Genomic DNA, 11,565 nt, shown 5'->3' with positions numbered 1-11,565 from the left:
AGGCTTGGGAACCAGCACACACATGCATTTTACACAGTGCATGCCATCATGCCACTCAATGCTTTTCCTGACATCTCTCTGCCCATATTTAAGATTACTTTATTTTATGGATTACAGTGGGTTTTAACTCTGTATACATAGTTTTCTTCACTTATAGAAATATAATGGCTTAGTTATGGAGAACCAAGTCTTTTTCTATGTTTCAATCATCATTTTTCTGCTTATAAGAATAAACATGTATGCCTTTAGGTTGTGTTGTGTTACTATGTTTGATTTTGAAAACCTTATATGAATTGTTGACTTGAGCTTTATAATAAAATCTTTAAATTAGGTTTGGTTAATGATTAGCAAAGAAACTTCAACCACTTCTGAAATGACCCTAGACATATTGCTTCCATTTTGTACTGTGTTTAGGCCAAGTGGTATCCTCAACATTCACCATTGTAAAATCAAAATATTGGACAGGAGAGATGGCTTAGAGGTAAAGGTACTTGCCTGCAAAGCCAAAGGACTCAGGTTCGATTCTCTAGGTCACACATAAACCAGATGCACAAGGTATGTGTGGATCTGGAGTTTGTTTGCAGTAGCTGGTGGCCCTGGTGTACCCATTCTCTAACTGCCTCTCTCTCTTTTTCTCTCTCTCTCTCTCTCTCATACATATAGATAAATAATAAAATATTTAAAGATAAATAAGTAAAATCAAAATTTTGATTAGCACATAAAACATTGAAAAGGATCTATATTCTTCCATCCTGCAGTAGCAAATACTCAGTCCTGATTTATTTTTTTTATGTAAAAGTATAACATATCCATCTCATTGGCATGCAAGTTTGTTTTTGTCTTTCAAGAACAGTAAACTTATATGTACATCAAGGATTCATCTTAAAATAAATTTACTTATGACTTGTTATCTGTGCATATTTAAATTTGTATATTCAACTGATTCCCAAGATTGTATAAAATTTTTTCAGTTAAGAAGCAGGTGTGAATAGACAAGGCTAAGAAGGTCTGGGTTAGTATGTGTTCTCCACACATGGACAAACAAAAGATTTCAAATATCAGATACAAAAATCTGTGCAGTTAAACTTCAACAACAGCAAAAGGAGTCCTCAGAAGGGTTAAGAACATCTTTATCATTTCCTAAACAAGATAAAATGGATCTGAACAGTGTTCTCAGAAAAAAGATTTGAGGTCAAGTGTAAAGTTCAAAAGCAGAATAAAAGGAAATACAGTATTTTCTGTGGGAGATACAAAAGAACTTTTATCTAAATACATAAAATACATTTTCAAATGAAAAAGCATAGATTTCCCTAAGCATTTGTGGAAAAAAAAAATTGAAAGAGTAAATGAGGAGTCAAAGTCATCACAAACAAGGAGACATTTCACATGGGAAATATTAATGGAAATATAATTGATGGAAAATATCAGAAATTGTTTTGCAAACTGATAAGCATAACTGAGGAAAAAGAGGCAGATCCCCCTTAAGCTTTGCAGCACTAAAAGTACTAAAACAAGTACCTATTTGTACACTAAGATGACTTTTGATTCAGGTAAAACGAAAGTTGATGAGTGACACATGAGTTATGATGGTGTCACCTAAATATTTTCAGAGTGGAGATAATTTTTTAATGAAAACACAGTTTGCTTAGAATATTGGCTTTGTAGCTTTCAAACCAACTTGAGAGTATATGAGTTTATCTCTCTAATCAGGAATTATAATTATTTTAAATCATCCCTGCTAAACAGTTAACCTACTTGTGTTTTGCTTGTTTATTTACTAAGCAAATATTTATAAAGCAGCTGCTGTGTGTCAATTTTCCTATTGATAAATACATGTTGAAAACCCTCCAAAATTATCTTCCCTTATAGAAAGTCGTGAAGAAAAATAAACACATAAGAATACCATAATTTATTCTTTAAAACATTTTTGTTAGCAATTTTCACACATTTACTTAATGTATTTTGATCATAATCATCTCTCATTCATTTCATCATAATTGGCATGAAGACAGATATACAAAAGTAAATGATGGTTGTGTAAAATCCTTAAGATTTAAGAAAGACTTATTAAGAGGTGGGCTGCAAGTTCAGACTGAAAGTCACAATGAAGATTAACCATGAGTAGAGAAAGGTTGGACAAATGAACAGTTCTAAATTGAGGCCAGAGCCAGTGGGAAAATAGTAGACCAGAAAGGAATGGAGATTTTTGTAGAACTTCAAAGAAAAACAACTTGAATAAGGAGAAGACACAGAGAAAAGGAAAGCACAGGGTGGCAGAGAGGAAGATTTGATCAAAACACAGTGAACAGTTATAAATTTTATGTTAAGCATAATGAAATCAAGTGAGATTAAAAATGGTTTTGAAAGAAGACTATGAAATTTACCACATATAATATGCATTGGATACATGCTAAGTGACTTTTCATATTCTATCTCATTTAATGTATGGCTGTATCATTAAGCTAGAGACAGAAAATCTTGATGTAATACCCTTGGATGGCATGAGAAGACATACTTAGTCATATGAAGCTCTAGATAAACCCTAGAATAGTTTCCTAAGCATGTACATCCATTTCCTCTTGAACCTTCAGAAGACATAGCACCATTTAAGAGATTTTACAAGCTTATACATGGAAATAATTTAAATTTACATAGCAAATATCTCCCCAAGAAATCCATGGATTTTAAACTCCTTATAACTTTCATTCTTCCCTGTCAAGCTAGGGAACTTATTAAGAAATCCTTAAAAATATGTGTTAAAGCTAATGGACATAAAAACATTGGTTCTATAGTTCTTATAAGGGAATTTTACAATGTTGAGAAGGTAGGTCTGGTATGATAATATTTGGAATAAACAAAAATGCACTTTGATAAGTACATTTTAATGATACACCTAAAGTACATTATATGATAATCCCAGGAGTTTACTGCCACCATCATTCCCCAGTTATAAATTTCAATATCAGAAGACTTAAACTCTGGTTTCTACATGATATATTTTGATAACACTTTGCTCATTTATCCAAAGTCAAAAGAACTTGGAGCTCATCTTTTTTTATTTTTAATTTTTATTTATTTATTTGAGAGTGACAGACACAGAGAGAAAGACAGATAGAGGGAGAGAGAGAGAATGGGCGCGCCAGGGCTTCCAGCCTCTGCAAACGAACTCCAGACGTGTGCGCCCCCTTGTGCATCTGGCTAACGTGGGACATGGGGAACTGAGCCTCGAACCGGGGTCCTTAGGCTTCACAGGCAAGCACTTAACTGCTAAACCATCTCTCCAGCCCGTCATCTTTGAGAGTAAGAAATTATTTATTATTATTAATATTATTTTTTAAGAAACACACCAGGATGCAGATTAATCTAATGCTGGAAGCTCCTTTAGACAGGCAGAGGGACAGCTGCTGTCAATGCCCTGGCTACAGGTTGAGTCTATGTTGTAGTCTATGGAGACTCGCAACCCACTGACTCTGCTTTCAGAAATCTCTTGAGAAGAAATCCAGTTCTTTCTGCCAAATGTATCTCAGCAGTTGGAAATCTGCAAGCACACATGGCTCCCAGCCTCATTTTCCTGTTGGACCCATTTGAGGAGAGAAATTCATTGCTCCTCAAGGAATGGGCAAGAGCACTAACTCACTGTGGTTCCTCAGGCCCCTGGCACAATCCAGATTCTCATGAGTGATCACCTTAAATTATGTTGTGAAGGGACTTGTGATTAAATGAATGAGCACCAGAGTTTGACAACAGTAAATCAGCAAATAATCACAGGCATGGAAAAATATATGAGTGCAATTTCACAATGCCTCATATATCTGCATTCGCCTTGGCAGGCTTCAATACTCCCTGTATCAAATGAAAAGCCATCTTTTATAACTAAGTCATGGGGACAAGTGTATTCAACTTTGTTTAATCTTGTTCTCACTTAGACAATAATACTCAGCACTTTCCACTTAAGACACTTCTGGTGTGTTTTCAGTGTACTTCATAAATCATTTGTACAAGGCTCTGTCCTAGGAAATTTTGCTTGAAATTTTAATGTTAATGTCATATTTTGCAGATGAAGTTAAATATGGGATATTTTTGATATGCATATATTTCTTTTAGAAATATTCATTATTCCTTAGACAAGCTAATTACCTTTTACATAATTTTTGTTCTAAATTATATGTGTTGAATCCCATTGCTATGGGAATGGTTTCCACAGATGACACAATTTTTATTTAATTAATATTTAATCATTTAAGTTTATTTTAACAAGTTTTAAGGCATATGTGAACATCAAATGTTGAACCAGTTCACAGATAATAAACAGTTGCCTTTATGTTCTGGCATGCATTTGACAAACTCATGGGTATTCAAGTTTCCTTATTTCTTGAATAAACAGAACTCAGGATTGACTCTAAATCATTGGTGTGCCTTTTCTTTGAAATAATCTTTTAAAATAATATCACTTTAGTATTTAAGAATAGGAGAGAAAGAATGCTCAGTTTTCTGAGATTTCCTCTTGGAGACTTTGTTGTTATTTTAATGAGAAAATTACAGAGTATTATTTTAGTCATGGTAGGATTTTTTATAAGGTTAATTCTTATTTGATTTGCATATGATGTGCTGTCCCATACCAAAAATCTCATATGCTGAAGGTTTGGTACCCAACTGGTGATGCTACTGAAACAATTGGATCATGAGGATACTACCTTCCTCAATTAGTTAATAGATTGGTCCTAAAAAGAATAAGATGAGGCAGAATTTAGAAGAAGTAGTTCTTGGGACAGACCATTGACAATTGTAGCCTGTCTAGGACCTTTTTTCCCACTCTCTTTGCTCTCGGCTGTGGTAAGTTAAAATGTTTCTTCCATTCTACCATGTCTTCCTCACATAGGTCAGTAATGGAAGAGCTAAGCCAGCCATTGGCTGATACATCTGATATTGTTGAAAGTTTTTCATGTACATTGTTAAAGCTATGAAAAACTAATATAATTCCATATTATATGAACTCTTAAGAATAACATCATTCCTCATAATGTCTTCAGAATTTGAAATTCATCATTGTGGTATATATACATATATATTCTCTCTTCTGAAATGCCACCACTATAGTCATAAATTTTCTTATAAAAATCCCAGACAATTGATTTTGTTTCAAGGCTAGAAGGTGTCATTACAATATGTATCAACTTTATGTTATATTTGCTCAGTTATAAGTGGATTTAAAAATTCTAGTCATTTTTTAAAAGGCAGACTCTACATAACACTTGGATATTTTTTATCAATGAATGCAAATGGACATCTTCTAGACTTGGAGTAAGTTGATTTTGCTTTCATTGCTGTTTGTTTATTTTTCTTTTTTTTTTCCAAGCCAAATTGTATCCAGCTTTATTAAAGATACTTTTCATAAACAATCATGGTATTTTAGGAAGGACATGGACAGACACTCAGTAGTATTCAAGAACTTTCAAACTCCCTTCTTGTATGGACTACCAAAATCAGAAAGCCACTGTAACATCCAATGGAGTCTTCTTGTGGTGCTCGGAACAGGGGAGTTTAGAGTGAGGGTTGACATTTCACGTTGAGCATGTTGTTTAACACCTTTTCACAAGCTTACCCTAACTTTCAGGAAATGAAATGAAAATGGAAGGATTACTAATCTGAAACATCCACAATGTTTTAGGAAAGGTACTACAGCTCTGGTGAGGAACACCGTCATCTCAATGGTGTCACTGTAAAGTCCAGGTCAGCTCACACACTGGCAGAACCAGGGTGAAGGGGTCAGGTCCCAACAGTCTCTAGTCTTAAGGGAGTTAAGTCTTATGCTGATGGTGGAGGGGAGAACATAAAAATGGACTTTGAGTTTTCTCTCGCTAGGAGGCATTTGTGCCAAGGTTGGCTACTGTGTCAACACAAGGGAGTCCCTCCTCCCCAAAGCCAAGGGGAATCTTTCAAAACTAGCAGGGAGACCTTCTGTCAGTGACACTTGTTCCACCCCCTTCCCCCCAAAGCAATTAAGTGTTCTGTGTGCTAACAACATAGTTCAAAATAAAAGTAAAACAAAATTCTGCATTTTTTAAGACTTGATTAAAAAAAAAAAAAGTATTTCAAACTGTACAGTCACCAGAAGCACACAGTTATCAAAAAATGCACACACTCCCCTTGGCATCTCCAGTACCTTCGGCTTTCTGTGCCTGGTCTGTTTTGGCATCTCCTTTTTCTGCAGAGTTAATCTCCTCCATGCCAGCATCAGCTTTTCCCTTTTTCCCTTTGGGTGCCTTCTCTCCCAGGGGTCTTTTTCTGCTTGGACTCTGGCTTAGGAGGAGTAGGTTTAGCAGTTTGCAGATCTTGTCTGTGGTTGGTCCTTCGCCTTGTCTTTGTCTCCTTCAGCACCTCCTTCCGCAAGGCGGCACATGGGGAAGGATACTGGGGTGGGGGTGGGGGTGGGGGCGTGGCGATGCAGGTGCTGAACTCGGGAATGCAAGGCGTGCACCTTTGGTCTGTCTGGGGGTCGTCCTCGCTTCTTCTTCACACTGCTCCTGTTTGCTTCTTTCTAATAGAATATATTTAAAGTTAATTTTTGTATATGAGTTCAGAGTCAGTTTTAAATTTAGAGCACTATGACTTTATTCTTTAATTTATATACTTCCCAAAACCTAGTGGAGTATGAACAATGTGTGAGAAACTACCAAAAATGAAGATGGTACAGATGTATGGATTTAATTGGACATTCATAGAATGATCACCAACATCAGCACCAATAGTGATTCAGGATATTAACAGTGACTTATAGATGAGTTAGCTGCAAGAAATATACATTCTCTGAGGAGTAGAACTTATGAACTCTCGGAGAAATTCTATGAAAATCTCATTAGAAGAATGTGAAAACTTTCTGGTAGTTATAGAAAATGCCATACACTGCAAAGTATAGCTGGATGGACACAAAAGTAAAAAACACCTCTCTACCCACTTTCTGTAACAGAATGCAACTTGTCAGGCTTCAAGAAAAATTAAGGACATGCCAAAGGCAAGAAACAATATAGTCTTAAGAGATAAAGTGGGCTGGAGAGATGGCTCAGCAATTAAAGGCCTTTGATTGGCCAGGTTCAGTTCCCCAGTGTTCACATAAAGCCAGATGTACAAAGTGGTGCACGTGACCAGAGGAGGCTGTAGCAGTACATTATCTATGTTTTGAACAAACAAATAAATAAAAATAGTTAAAAACAGACAAAATAACTATCAGAACCAAGCTCAAATATGACACAGTTTGGAAGATATCAGAGAAGAAGCTCCAATATTTACATTTAAATCTTAAGAGTCATGTTGGATAAAACAAACTTCTGCATCTCAAAATAGGAATGAAAACACACAATGACAAATTGGAAATATTTTAATACACAGCTGTAGGAGACAGCTTCAGGTGCACTGAGATGGACTTCCAGACCAGGCCCAGTTATAGAGGAAGGGATTTATTGAAGCTTACAGATCCAAGTTCCATAATGGCAGTAGAAGCTGGCCTGCCTTCACAGGTCCAAACAGAGAGAGACAAGCACAGCCTAAAAACCAAAAGCCACACAGCACAGCACACTTCAGGAACTACAGCTAAGCACACTTTTTATAACTTTAGATTGAAATCTCAAACCCACCATCACATATTGACTTCCACCACCACATATTGACTTCCACTCGGTGACACTGCCTTCAGCCACCTGGCTGCAGATGCAAACTACAGACTAATAAAACACTGAACATATTGGCAGTCATCGATTCAAACTACCATAACAACCAAAGATAATTAATGTAAATATGAAAATAAGAGCAGGAAAGCATGCTAAACATCCTATCTCATCAGAGAAATATATTGGAAAAAATAATGAGATATCACTATGTACCTTCTAAGAGTGACTAATTCTTTTTTTTTTTTTTTAAATTTGTTCATTTTTTATTTATTTATTTGAGAGCGACAGACAGAGAGAAATACAGATAGAGGGAGAGAGAGAGAATGGGCACGCCAGGGCTTCCAGCCTCTGCAAACGAACTCCAGACGCGTGCGCCCCCTTGTGCATCTGGCTAACGTGGGACCTGGGGAACTGAGCCTCGAACCGGGATCCTTAGGCTTCACAGGCAAGTGCTTAACCGCTAAGCCATCTCTCCAGCCCATGAGTGACTAATTCTTTTTAAATGGCAGAGCCAATTGCCATTTGAGATGATTGCACACTGCTACTAAGAAGCAACATCCCACATTGCTCTTAAAACAGTTGGGAAATTTCTTGAAAAATTAAGCATACTGTTCTTTTTTAATTCAGCAATCACATTCATAAATACTTGTCCATCATATTTGGAAAGCGTCAATACACAAAACATGTATGTGAATATTTATAACACCCTTTTCCCTATTTGCCAAAAATCTTAAGAAATAAGAAGTCTTTCAGTAGGTGGCTGGATAAACAACCCTTGGTGTATACATAAAATAATATTACATGATATAAAAGTAATGAGATACCAAGGGACACAAATAAATGGATGAATTTCAGTTGCATATTATTTCCATGAAAGATGTCAGTTTAACAGTTTTCATGCTATAAGGATCCATGTATATATTATTCAAGAAAAAAAAAAAGCAGAATTAGAAACAAACAAAAAAAAAATCACAACTGCTAGGGCTGAGGATGGCTTTGGATTGATGACACCAAGGGAAATGTCCGTGTGCAGAAACTGTTCTGTAGCATACTGCCGTGATGAAAACACGTCATAGTGTATCACACCACACAAAACTTAACAATACCAAGAATAAACATTGTTGTATCATATATATGCTTATCACTCTGATTACAATGAACAGATATATAGATACATACATATAGATATACTGAGAGAAAGACAGAAATGGAAAGAAAGAGAAAAGAGATAATGCAAGAGGTCAAAGGACAAAAAAGTAAAACTACGAATGTTACAGAAATGTTCAACTGAATTAGACATGCATGAGTACTCTCACTCTCACAGGAAGGACTGTTTGTAGAGGGTTAATACTCTTGTATGAAATCTATAAGTCTAAAGAGCAAACTAACTGAGGAACAATTCATTGGCACTGTCATTTTCCTCAGTAATGTGCATGAGTTAATAACTTAAGTCATTGGGCACACACTGTAATTGAATAAGCAAGTAAGAGGATATTAGAGCATGGGAGCCAGGTTCGCACAGTTAGGGTGGATGGTTGCCAATAACCGAAGTGTGGAGGTGAGTATAATCACTGTAGACTATAGCATAATAAACTCATGATCTAAATAACATATATGCAGGTAGTAGCATGCAGACTTATTTGTGTATAATATACATGTGTCAACATTATACATATATTCCCTGGCTCCACTGGCTCACAAGGACTAGTGCTACTGTGATGGTATATTAATAAGTAAATTTAGAATACCCACATTTTGCTTTTATTTTAATTTTGTTTTTCCTTAAAAAGAACCCAAAACTCATTGTAAAATATTGCTGATTCTAGATCTTGGGCAGGAAATTTACAAATGAGCCTGGAGCATCTTCTAGTGCCAGGAAGGAATAAGTAGGCAAAACATCAGCAAGGATGGGTTTTATCAAAGAAATACAAGTCAAGAAAAACTCTTTCCATGGACAAAGTTCAAATAGTTTGAGAGACAAAATAATTAGTATTTGATTAGAGCCCAATAAAATAACAAAATAGCAAATATATATGATAAGCACAATAATTTAAGATTTAGCTGTGTTTAAAATATCTAGGATTCATTTTGGCATGAATGAGAGAACAAATGGATACACAGAGAAGAATTAAAAATCAACATTGAAAAATGACTCCAAATATATGTATTCTATCCTTAAAACAAGTGAGCACCCCCCTTATTCCTTCATTTGAATTGTTCATAATGAATTTTTCCCAAAGAATAGCATATCGCTGTATAACAATTTCCCCCCAATTTATATTCATTCCTGTAGGCTCATAAGACCCAGAAAGCTAAAAATAAAATCTTCATGAAATTCACAAATTTATGACTTCTATGGTTCCTCCCCAAGGTTATATAAACACAGCAACTACTGGGGAGGGGAGACTGTCTTTAGAGGAGCTGCTTGTTGGCTGAGCCAGGAACTTCTGGGATGTAGCTTTCATCAGTTGTCATTGTGCTAGGGTTAGGGCTATGGTGATGCAGCTTCCTTTTAGTCACCCATGGTCTAGGAAGTAATCCTTATACACTTGTCTCACTAAGATACACTTGGCCAGGATTCTTTCATTCATATCATTGGTGCCCTATCTAGGGTTAGTAGACATGTATCCACCTATCTTTGGGGAAAATAAAAATAAAAATAAACAACATATGCAAAGAGAGTAAAAGGATTAACTTCTCCATGAAGAAAGCAACAAACACTCTCATAGTCAGGTGAGCCAAGTAACATTTCATCAGAGTGCTCACTTGTGTTGATCAAATGTGCTCTTGAGAAGGCTTGAAGAGAATGCCTGCCTACTGTCATCATGATTTTCCTTTCCCAAACAATCATAACTGTCTATGTGTGTGGGAAGCATCATATCCTTCTATCTGAAGGCTTCTCTACAAAACACCTGCCCAATGCTCCTCAAATGATGCAGGTAATCCAAAAATAGCAAATCTATGAAATCACCAGAGCTAAAAAGAAGGCTAAGAAATCTTGATGGAAAAATCTCATGCCATATTCTAAATTACATCATAAAATGGAAAAAAAAAGTATAGATGAAAACTGAGAATATTGGGATGAACTTGAATTAATAATAAAAATGCAATGCTGATTATTTGTGACAAATGTCTCATGTTAGTACACAGTACTCATCATAGAGATATCTTTATTGTTGATTCTGTTTGCTTTCAGTAAATCTAATGTTACTGCAAAATAAAATAATATCAAAGAAAAAAGAGATTGAGAGGACATAAGAATAGAAGTTTTCTAAGATGTCTTATACCACTATGCTCAAGGAAACAAACACAACAAGTAGGAGTTTAAAAATCCTGTGTGGGCTACAAGATGCCCGACACCTATTAAACTCTATAAAAAATAAGGGTTATCCCACTTGTCTGATGCTAATTTTATTCTCCATTCGAGAACCTGCTTCTCTTTTTCAGATAGACACAGATCCTAAGGAGAGAACCACCCCATCATACCTCAAAAAGGTCCCAGCTGAAACTAAGAATAAGTGGTAGAACCAGCATGGGTGCTGTTTTCTTGGTGAACCGGGTACCAGCACAAGAGTGAAGGAGATCAACACAGAAAACAATCAACTCCTACCAAATCAGATATCCAGAGACCTAGAGGCTCCCAACACCTCATCACTGAAGCAGACCCCAAATGAACCCAACATGGCTTAGGGAAATTTTACGGAAGAGTGGGTGGAAAGAATGTCAGAGCCACATGTTGGGTCATGATACACAGACATTTCTACTACCCATAACTGTGGGCTGACTCCACAATGCATGACCCATATACCTCAACAAGGAGGGGCCAGGGGAGGGGGGTAGGACTTAGAGGAAGCTAACAATGGTACCAACTTGACTGTATTCACTAGGTACAAAACTAATT

At 36.1% G+C, this 11,565-nt stretch overlaps 1 pseudogene; it reads right to left on the bottom strand.

Annotated features, from left to right (window-relative positions):
* Positions 1–6,125: 6,125 nt before the first annotated feature.
* LOC101598800 overlaps positions 6,126–11,565 on the bottom strand; it is a 29,637-nt pseudogene continuing 24,197 nt past the window's right edge.

Source organism: Jaculus jaculus, chromosome 1 (genome assembly GCF_020740685.1).
Source record: "Jaculus jaculus isolate mJacJac1 chromosome 1, mJacJac1.mat.Y.cur, whole genome shotgun sequence".
In the NCBI taxonomy this organism is placed as follows: Eukaryota; Metazoa; Chordata; class Mammalia; order Rodentia; family Dipodidae; genus Jaculus; species Jaculus jaculus.
This window is presented reverse-complemented; position numbering and strand designations above follow the sequence as displayed.